The sequence below is a fragment of the Notamacropus eugenii genome, chromosome 2 (genome assembly GCF_028372415.1).
Source record: "Notamacropus eugenii isolate mMacEug1 chromosome 2, mMacEug1.pri_v2, whole genome shotgun sequence".
NCBI lineage: Eukaryota > Metazoa > Chordata > Mammalia > Diprotodontia > Macropodidae > Notamacropus > Notamacropus eugenii.
Genome location: NC_092873.1, coordinates 4,901,248 through 4,911,965, shown reverse-complemented (window position 1 = coordinate 4,911,965; position 10,718 = coordinate 4,901,248). Strand labels below are relative to the sequence as shown.

Below are 10,718 nucleotides of genomic sequence, written 5' to 3'. Positions count from 1 at the left end.
AGATCATCCATGTCAATCCCCTCATATCCCAAAGTCATAAAGTGGGAAAGAAATGGTGCCAGGTTGACAAATCATATATCCTTACTCTGAATCTGGGGCTCTTCCTGTAGGAATGTAGGAACCCAATGTCATGTGCCTATCAGGACCTTCTCCCAAGATAGAAGTGATATGTGTGAAACCAATGCACTCTCTTATCAGCCATGTGGCCTTGACCAGGTCATTTCATCTCCCTGAGACTCATTTGCCTACCTAAAAAATAGTGATAGTAATAATACTTGCATTCCCCATCTCTCTTATTATGCTCTCATTTATATAATAGACATTATGTTTCTATCTCTTTTGCTAGCTGCACCATATTGTAAATTCCTTCAGAGCACATATCATACTTGATTCACTTCAGTAGTGTCCAAACCTAACATGGTACAATATATAAATATAATGGGAGCATGAAACAGGGTATGGAGCACTGGCCTTGGACTCAGAAAACTTTTGCCTCAAACCATGCTTCTGAAACTCACTAGTTGTATAATTCTGGGCAAAGTCATTTATTCTGACCCTAAGTTTTTTCCTTCAAAATCCTTGGAGTTCCTGCCTCACTGTGTTGTTGTGAGGCTCAGATGAAACCATTTCCCTTTCACCTTGAACCTGTTATCTTGGATTGTAAGGCTTTGTCTCCAGTTGATAATATTATCATATCCTAGGGTCTCAGAAACTTCTGAAGGTCCTTGGAGAAGATGTGGTAAGAGTTTGTGTAGTAATTCTTGTCATCTATCATCTGCTTCATAGGAGATGAAAACTGAGAAGAGAAATAGTAGGTTCTTCTTTTTATACTTGGAGAAACTGAGGCATAAGTTAAACACCTAAAGTCATACATCTGACAGGTGACTGTGGCTGGATCTGAACTTAGGCATTTCTGACTCCATGTCTAGCTCTCTGTCCATTGTACCACTTAGCTGCCCCATCCAAGTTCCTAGGATGAAAAGCAAAGGGATGTGTAGAAGAAGCCATTTATTTCAAGATTTCTAAATATTTCTGCTGTTTTCTCTGCTCTTCATTCTTCTCAACAAATTACAACCCCAACCCAATGGGCAAAGTCTGAAGAAAAAGCAAAATGAACCCATACTGGACAGCATTTAGCTCACTGCCTGGTATATATTAAGCATGTGATAAATTCTTGCTGACTGAAAAGTTTCTGGGAATGAACCTTTATTCGTTCCTTAGTGTGGTTGGTTGAATAGAGACAATCTGCCATTATATTTCCATGAAAAGCATTTCTAGCTTGGAAGTGCCCGTTCCCTTCCACTGTGAGCTGAATATCAGGTTGCTAAATGTCTGGCTCTCCCCAGGACTCAGAAGAGACATTGTACCTTTGTTTCTGACTTTGGATGCCAGTATTATTTCTGTTCATATCATGTTCTTGTGCTTCTGGCCCAGGGAACAGCATCTTTGCTGAACGGGTGACTCACTGGAGCTCCCTAAGACTCTTTCTGCTGGCTTCAAGTCTCTGACAGGGGCAATTGCTCTACTTCAGAACATCACTGCCAAAGTAGGGTAGGAGGAAGAGAGAAAAAAAGAATCTTTTCCCTTCCCTCTGCTGGACTACAGAAAGGTTTAAAGGACAAGGCTAAGAGTTATTACCTCACAAGGCTTGAGTTCTTTTTTATCCTCATCAACCAACAAGGATGATGCTCTCCTTACAGAGCTTCTCCTTTATGAACTCACTTCAGGGCTAAAAAACTGGCTTTATAAAAGAGCTAAACGTCTTCCTTTACTGTGGAATGAGTCTTCCCTTATTACCTTAAGCTATACAAAAGAAAATAACGTAAACAGACTTAAGATGGTGGTGCTACAGTGTGAAGTTGGTGAGTTGCCAAGGTAACTGTATTCACGGTACCAGTGAAAAGCTTATTATTGCTCATAGGAGCTTTCATTCTCGTAAAAGGGATCATCAATCAATCAATAAACATATCAAAATAGTTAGTATATGCCAGCCACTGTGCTAGGCACTACTAAAAATATTTAAGCCTTTGAGCAAACAAATGCAATCCTTAAAAAATTCGACTGATTTGTAAATGGAACACATCAGAAAATTATCTATAGTCTGAACACAAAAAAGTATTAACTTTCATATGAGTGGTTCCTTAGAATGCATAGGATATTCCAAGTATGCATACTCATGAAAATATAGAGGAAGACTTGTGTCTCTGCCTGTCTCTGTCTCAGTCTCTTCATCTCTCTCACTCTTTCTCTGATCTCTATGTCTCTGTTTCTCTTTCTTTTCAGGGCCTAGAATATTGCTTGACAGGAAAGAAGAGATGAGAATACCTCCCTTAGGGAGAGTGACAGAAATGAAGAGCCAATGACACAGTAGTATGAAATTTTGTGAGTGTAGGTATGTTACCTACATGAGGAGAGAGTGAAACCACTATAATCAAGCAAACATCCGAAGATGAGCTTTTAAGGTGATCTAGTTCTCTTACAAATCTGCGGCAACTCTGTGGAGTCTTGGGTGGCAGAAGGAAGGTTTCTGTCTCTAGTAATAGAAATCTCTTGGCATTAATGGCCCCTTTCTAATACTTTAGTACTCATTGGACCTGTTTCTAAGTCTGGGTAATGACAGTCTGATAGTCTGACCAGGAGTCTACAGGTACCTCCAGGTTGAAGGGGTTTCCATGATTGATGTGAAAAATGGAGCCATATACCTAATGTAGAAGGCAAAAGCAGATGAGTCCAGAAAGATAAGGCAAGAACCTGAAATGGAGAAGGGATATGGGGATGAAATAAAGGGCAGGGCCCTCCCAGCATGACCTGTTCTAGGAGTGCCATCCAGTGCCACAACACTAACCCCAAAGGTGCTCTGTCAGCATCCTAGAAAGTGATATTTGTCCAATCCTCTCTTCCTTTTCTGTCTCTACATTCCCATCGCATCTCTTCCCATTCTGTACGGATTCTTTACTAAGGAAATGTAGGGAGAGAAGAATCATCTCACCCTGGAGATGCCCATGCCCATGAGGCCCTCTCCTCCAATTAGTGAATTCCTGCCCAGACCCACCATTTCAGGAAGTGCTTAAGCCATTTTGTGGCTCCAGTTCTGAATCTCTAGTCTTTTTTAGCGCATGTTCATGTGAGTACAACCTTCTCCCAGCAACTACGTTTCATGCATTGTCTTCTTCTATTAGAATGTGAATGCCCTGTCATTTTGCCCTATATCTCAATTCCTAGAAGAGTTTCCCTCTCTCTCTCCTCTCTCTCTCTCTCTCTCTCTCTCTCTCTCTCTTTCTCTCTCTCTGTCTTCCCCCTCCCTCATTCCCTCCCCCCTTTCTCTCCTGGTTCTGAGTCTGTTTCTCTGTATGTCTCTGTTTCTGTCTGTCTTTCTGTGTGTCTCTGTCAATCTTTCAATGGTGTAGACTAGCAGGAGTGGGGAACATGTGCTCTCGAGGCTACATAAGACATCTAGGTCCTCATGTGTGGCCCTTTGACTGAATCCAAACTTCATAGAACACATCCTTTTATTAAGTAATACTTCTCTTCTCCTGGTGTCTCCCATGGCTATCTTCCCACCTCACCTTCATTGCTTCCAGGATGCTTTTGGTCAGATATTGCAATATCTGCAGTATCTTGACCTCATGTAATTGAACCGTCTTATATAAACCATTCCTCTGCCTCTCAGAATACAACTGCATAGAGAACAGAAGAAAACAAAGCACCTAGGACCAAGAAGGTGAGGCAAAGAAAAAATCAACTTTATAAGTAAAGGATAAAGGAGTCATGATTAGATAGCAGGAGTTCTGAATGACACCTGGGAGTTTGGAATCTCAGTATGTCAGCATTATTATGTGGCAGTCCAAAAGGTAATGGCAAGTTGGCTACATTAATAGAGATAAATCTTCCAGGAATATGTGTGTGTGTGTGTGTGTGTGTGTGTGTGTGTGTGGTGGGTGCACGAACGTGTATGTAAAAGATCATCACATCATCCTCTCTACTAATCAGACCTCATCTGTAGTGTTAAGTTCAGTTCTGGGCACCAGGATTTGAGCTGACAAACTGGTCAGTGGCCAGAGGAGGGCAGCCAGCATGGAGAAGGGCCCTGAGTCCAGGTCATCTGAAGAATAATTGAAAGAACTGGAGAAACTTAACCTGGAGAAGAGAAGAGAGTGGGGAAGGGGAGGCAGTATAGATGTTTTCAGGAAGGATTATCATGTGAAGGAGGGATAAGATTTGCTCTGGTTGACCCCAGACAGTCAAGAGTAATGGATAAAAATTACAAAGAGATAAATTTACACTTGATGTCAGAAAAAAATGTCCAAACTATTCAACTGGTACAAATTGTAGGTCCTGCCTTTGGAGGTGATGTGTTTCCCATCTTGGGATGCCTTTACACAGATTCAAGATGACCATTCATCATAGGTGTTAAAGTAAGGGGAGGGAGAAGCATCCCTTCATCACACTTGGTTTCTCCATGGGGATGTGAAGAAAAAAGGAGGTATCTCCACACTTGCTGCCTTTCTTACCATTGTAACCAACAAACGTTCCTGTAGTATTTTGTCTGAAGAAGACTTCATCCCTTCCAATAGACCACATATGTCTCCCCACACTGGGCTGGCTGAGGGAGCTTCCCTTTGGTCCTTTCTTTTACATCCTGTCCCCTCTTCTTTTGGGTTAGGGACTAAGGTTTTACTAAGGGATCCTCATCTGACCAGCCAAATCTCAGTACCATAATTGATTCATGTTAAACTCAGGTGTTCTTAACTTGGGATCTGTGAGTTTACTCTTAAAAATATATACTGGTAACTTCAATGTAACTGTTTCTTTGAAATCATGTGTTTCTTTTCATTTTGTGTATTTAAAAACATGATTGTGAGAGATTCCATAGGTTTCATCAGATGACCAAAGGAATCCTTGATACAAAACAGTTAAGATGACCTGGCATAGAAGCAGACTGACCTTCAATCCGTGTAGCTTCCCTTGTCTGATCTTTTAAGAAGCTTTATAACATAGACTAATAATAAAATCTCATCATAACACCTTTGAGTTACCAAGCCAATATAGCATCTTGGTTCTCTGGATATAGATATGGATACCTGCAGTTTTAATTATAATTCATTGCTTTAATTGTACTCAGAATTATCTCCTCATTTACTCTCTATGCTTGTCATTAAAAACTACGCCCAATAACAATCAAGATCAAACTTATATTTTTCTAGAAAAAGCTGGCTTTAAAAATACATTGAAAATAGCAAATGAACAGCTTGATGAAGTTAAGATTTAAACACTAGTCATTTCAGACAAAAATGGAGATAGGAAGAGAGGTTTTCCTTAGATGCCTATTCTTGGTCAGGAAAAATATCACCAACAATGATCTTACATTCTAGTCACTGTTGTCCTGTTGCATCCCACTAGTGAATAAAAAGCGTTAGGAGATCTAGTGGAGCAAAGGTATTCTCAACCCTGTTCTCCTTTCCCTTTGTCTTCTGATCATCTATACATCCATCTGTCCTTTGCCTCCTCTGTGTCTCTCATAGAATTGGGAACTTGGCTCTCTAACTCTTAGTGCAGTCTCTTCCTGGACTTACAAATCTCATGACTCTATTTGGCTTCAGAACTTTGCTCTTGCCTATGGGGATCCCAGGTTCTGAATACTGTTCATTTTGGATCTGTCTGATCATGAGTTATAGAATGTTAAGCAAAGTAACTTTAGAGAAACTTAACTCAATTCTAGACCTGGTTACAAGCTCATGGTAAAAAAAAAAGGTGGATGTGCAGCTTGCTCCAGACCCCTCTCCTCCCTTAGCCTACGGCAAGATGGCAACCTCTCTCCTAACTCTTCTGCTTAGGCCGCTCGCGGGCCTCTCGCCTGTCAGAGGGGTCTACTGGGTGCAGGCTACTCCCCGGGCTCTCTGCACCAAAGCTCCACCTGAGGAAGAATCTGCCATTCCTGTCTCCCTCTATCAGGATGCTCCCTGGGAATATCTAGAGACAGAAGAATACCTGGCTCGATATGGCTCCCGTCCAGTCTGGGCTGATTATCGACGAAACCACAAAGGTGGTATCCCACTCCAGCGAACCCGTAAGACATGCATTCGAGGGAACAAAGTTGCTGGGAATCCTTGCCCTATCTGCCGGGATCAGAAGCTCCATGTGGACTTTAGAAATGTGAAGCTCTTGGAGCAGTTTGTCTGTGCTCACACAGGTGTCATCTTCCATGCCCCATACACAGGTGTCTGTATGAAGCAGTATAAGAAGCTGACAGCGGCTATCCTGAAGGCCAGAGACCACGGTCTTCTCAGTTACCACATCCCACAGGTACAGCCACGGGATACTGATTTCAGCAATTCCCATGGGGCTGTGGGCTGTACCCCAGTGGCTCCTGCCCTGGCTGCAGGTACTTCTTGGTATCCATGGTATAATTGGCAGCAGCCACCTGAAAGAGAGCTGTCCCGTCTTCGTCGTCTACATCAAGGCCACCTTAAGGAAGAGAGTGGACCCCCACCAGAGATGATGCCTGTAGTTCCACCTCAAACTGATGTTCTCACTGAGGGAGAGGAATCTACCAGTGTCCACTAAAAAGGAAGTGGTGGATATACTCTGTTGATGCTCCAGAGCTTAAGGATGGATGTTAGAAAGCCCTGATGCCTGAACTGAACTGATTCTTATCCCTCCCTTTTTTAGAGATGGGTAGGATAATGGCAAGCTCTGACCTAGAAGAAAAGAAAAAACAGGGAGAAGGTAAAATGAAGCACATCTGAATTAGTGTTTTTGGTGGATTTTCCTGTATGCTGCTTCTCCCCACTCCCCCATATTTGTTGCAGGGTTAGGGGGTGCCTAACTTGTCAAGTCAACCTTTTATAATAAAAATTTTTTTATTATCAAAAAAAAAAAAAAAAGATGGAAGGGTCAACTAGTTTAACCCCCTCATTTTACTAATGAGGAAGTCAAAAAGATTAAGCCCTTAGTCTTTACTGCCCTTAGCACAGTTCCTCCAGGTCTTGGCACAGTTCCTGGTACATATTAGATGCTTTATAAATGTTCACTAGCTGAAGAGTTCCACTTCTATTATGAATCCCTACCATGTCGTCTGTGGGGAAGAAGTTAGCTTAGGGCCTGTTGGCCAAAAGACAAAGTCTAGGATCCATGGACAATTAGGGTTTAACTCATTTTTCTGGTATGTAGAATTTCCATTACTCTGACATCTTCAGTGGGTGAACAGCAGGCAGGAAGTTGAATGCCTCTAACTTTTCTTAAATCTATTAAATTTCCTTTTTAACTCCCAAAGGCAAAAATTACATACAGTTTGGGTAAAGCCAACTGGCATTGTGCATTGCCTACCAGTGTCCTTAGATTCGGTCTTATTTGTAAATGTTGACTAAGGTCACCTTAACATTGACTATCCCCTGAAGATTTCTACTCAGACACATACCACAGATGGGAACACTTGGGTGTCATTCGTTCTCTGCTCTTCATCTGATAATCCAAGTAATTCTCTCACAGGTAGCAAGGAATTGCAAATGTGTCATCTATGCAGGACTTTCAACACTTCGTATTGCTCTCTTATAGACTAGTAAATCTCCTAATCTTTCAGTTCTCTGATGTTGTTTGCCCTTTGATTGATCAGATGTTCCAAATACTTGTTATTGTTGCCAAGAATGTACCAGAACTCTGTACTATCTAGAATTTTTTGGCAGTGAACCTAACTATTGAAATGATATTTGTTCTGATTTACTATTTTTTTCATACATCTTTCAACTTCCCTTCATTGTGTAACATGCCCATTGGGAATTTCTAGCTCTTTTATATGACATTTGAAGACACAGTTCAATGGGCATTCAGTGTTTTCTCTTAAATGTCATTAACCTTAGGTTATGCAAAGTCCTTTATATAATTAACTAATAAGCTAGCAATAACCCAGTATAACAACTATTACTTTTTCTTATTTTACAGAAAAAAAACTGAGATTCAAAGAAGTTGTGACTTTATGAGAGTAATATAGCTAATCAATTTCTGAGGCAGGATTTGAATCCATCTCTTTGTGAATAGAATGCTGAACTATAATATTCTAGCCACTATTCCTCACTGTCCTCAAAACTTTTGGCATTATCCATTGGTATATTATATTGCTTCTTGTAAAAAATGATTCATGCTGCATTCAACTATATTGTACTCTTACTGTGTTCCCAACCTATTTAACCAGTTGCCATTGAAACCTTCTGAATAGAGGATTGCTTTTTGTGGTCCTCATGTATACTTACATATCTTAGTTCCTGACAGGTCAAATATTTCCCTGAATAGTTTGCTTTCAAAATCTCTATCCTGATCAGGGATCATGACTGAGGGGTCATTACCTGGGAAACTCTCCTCCCTGGCCAGTGGTTAGTCCCACTGATTCTCTGGTGGATATGACTGTACCTACACATTATAAGTCCATTGGTACCAAGGGTCTTCTTAGGTTCTGGTATAATACTTAAATTAAATTAATTAATAAAATTAAATTAAATACTTAAAATACTGGGAACTGGATCAAAACCTACTCTCCATATCCACTAGCTGGGATTCTGTCTAGACTCTCCATCTGTCAGGAAATCAGGACTCTAAACAACTTTTGATCTTTATCTTATAACACCTACAAAACCATACCCACTAAATAAACATATAGTTTTGTTCTAGAAAAAATAAGTATTTAATATATTTTATAAAGACCTTTTTTTAGCTCAGTAATATGAACAAAGCCATGTTTTCTATGCTGAACTACAAACTCTTGAGCCAACATAAAAATCTTTAATGCAACAAACTGTAAGGATGCCAATAATGAAATTAATATAGTTTTTTATCAGCAGCAGCGAGGGCTGCTGAGCACAGCCCTTGCTGTCCATAAATGGACCAACATCCCCAAATGCAAAAATGAAGCTCTAGCTGTACAATCAAAATAGAATCCTTAAGAATAAAACCTAAGCATAAAAAAATCCAAAAAAATATTTCTACAAAGAGAATTATAGTGGATGGCAATCAATACCTGTCCCAGATCCTATTGGGCTTGTCTGGAGTCAAGATGAGGCATCTTGTGAATTCCTAACCCAAAGACGAAGGAGATAGAGAGAGAGGAGGGGTAGGTCAGAGAGTGAAGGGTAGTGAGAGGGAGAGAAAAGGAAAGAGAGAAGAAAAAGAAAATGAAGTGGAGAGGAAGGAAAAGAAAATAGGAGAAGACAGAAGAAGAGAGGACAGGATAGGTCAGGACAAGAGATGAAAGAAGAGACTAGAAGAGGAAGGGAGAAGGGAGGAGAAACAGGCAGATTCAGGACAGTATGTAAGGAAGGTCTAGAGGGAGACCTCTCTTTGCTCACCAGGAGATGGGGAACAAAGGGACAGAGTCTTCAAGCTTGTGAAACTTTTTCAGATGGAAGGAATAATATCATCAGAAGGAAAGGCTAAGGCCAAAATTCTAGAAGCTATACCTATTGCTTCAGGTCTTAAATAGGACCTATGCTCATCCACATGCTTTCTCTAAGCTCCACCTCTTCGGAGTAATTAAGAAACTATTCATATTGGAAATGTAGAGATGATTCAATGCCTATCCACTTTGGAAACTTTCCTAGAGGAAAAATATCAATTTGAAAGGAAGGGAATCTGATCCTTATTAAATGGATGGGGATCTATCTTCCTTGTCAGGATGCACAATGTTGAATTAAGTGAGTCTTGTCTTATATCACTGGTAGGAAGCCACTTCTTTAATCCATACTTTGTTGTGAAATATTCTAGGATGGGGAGGAAGGGCATTGGGTCAAGGACAGGTTCTTCTATAGCAGTGGCCTTATTTCCTGATGTGCTATCTGTGAACTATGATGATGCAAGTGGCAGTATTCTTAGGACACCTCTTACTAAGTGCATTAGTTAGGAAGGCTTGCTACTGTTGTTGCTGTTCAGGTAATTAGCTGGAGGTGGAAGTGCATCCTTTTGTGATATATATACTGCAACCTACTTGAGGTCAGGAACTATTTTCCTTATATCACTGTATCCCTTCCTCCCCCCCCCCCCCCCCCCATTCTAGTACATGGTACATAGTAGGCTCACAATAAGTGTCTACTGAATTAAGTAGAATGGCATTTTGGACCTTCCTGTTGTGAGTCTAAAATTACTCAGATGAGGCTTCTGCCACTCAGGACCAATCAAATCTTTTGCACCAAATCTGGCATTCTACTTACTGACATGATGAGAATTATCTTGGTGGGCTCTTATGACTTCTGATTAGTAGTCATAGAAAGCATATAAAACAGTCTTTATATACTTTCTACAGAATCTCTTATTTACATTGGAATGTAAGGTTCTTGTGAATAGAGTTTGTTTCATTGTTTATGCTTATATTCCCAGTGCTTAACACCTTTTCTGGTACAGAAAATGATTAATAAATGATATTTGATTGATTGAATCTTCATAATGCTCTACTTACATGTTGCCAAATCCGTTACTGGTAATGGCAATTTTCTGGCAATTATAGCCCTTCCTTTTGTCTGGTAATTCATCCTGAAATTAAATTCATTGATGGAACCTGGCAAAAATTACAAGGAAATAAGCTTTGCTTGACAACATTTAATACCTCCTTTGTAAATAGTGCAGTACAAAATGGAACAGAGTAGTCCTAGTAGAGAGTAGGCTACAAAGCATTGTTTTTGCCATTCAGTATTTTGTCAAGTATTTGCTGGTACTGCATACATCATCCTCCTGGTTCT

The 10,718-nt window shown here is 40.4% G+C and overlaps 1 pseudogene; it reads left to right on the top strand.

Moving 5' to 3' along the window:
- Positions 1-5,772: 5,772 nt before the first annotated feature.
- LOC140524281 (small ribosomal subunit protein mS40 pseudogene) lies at positions 5,773-6,886 on the top strand (annotated as a pseudogene).
- Positions 6,887-10,718: the final 3,832 nt, after the last annotated feature.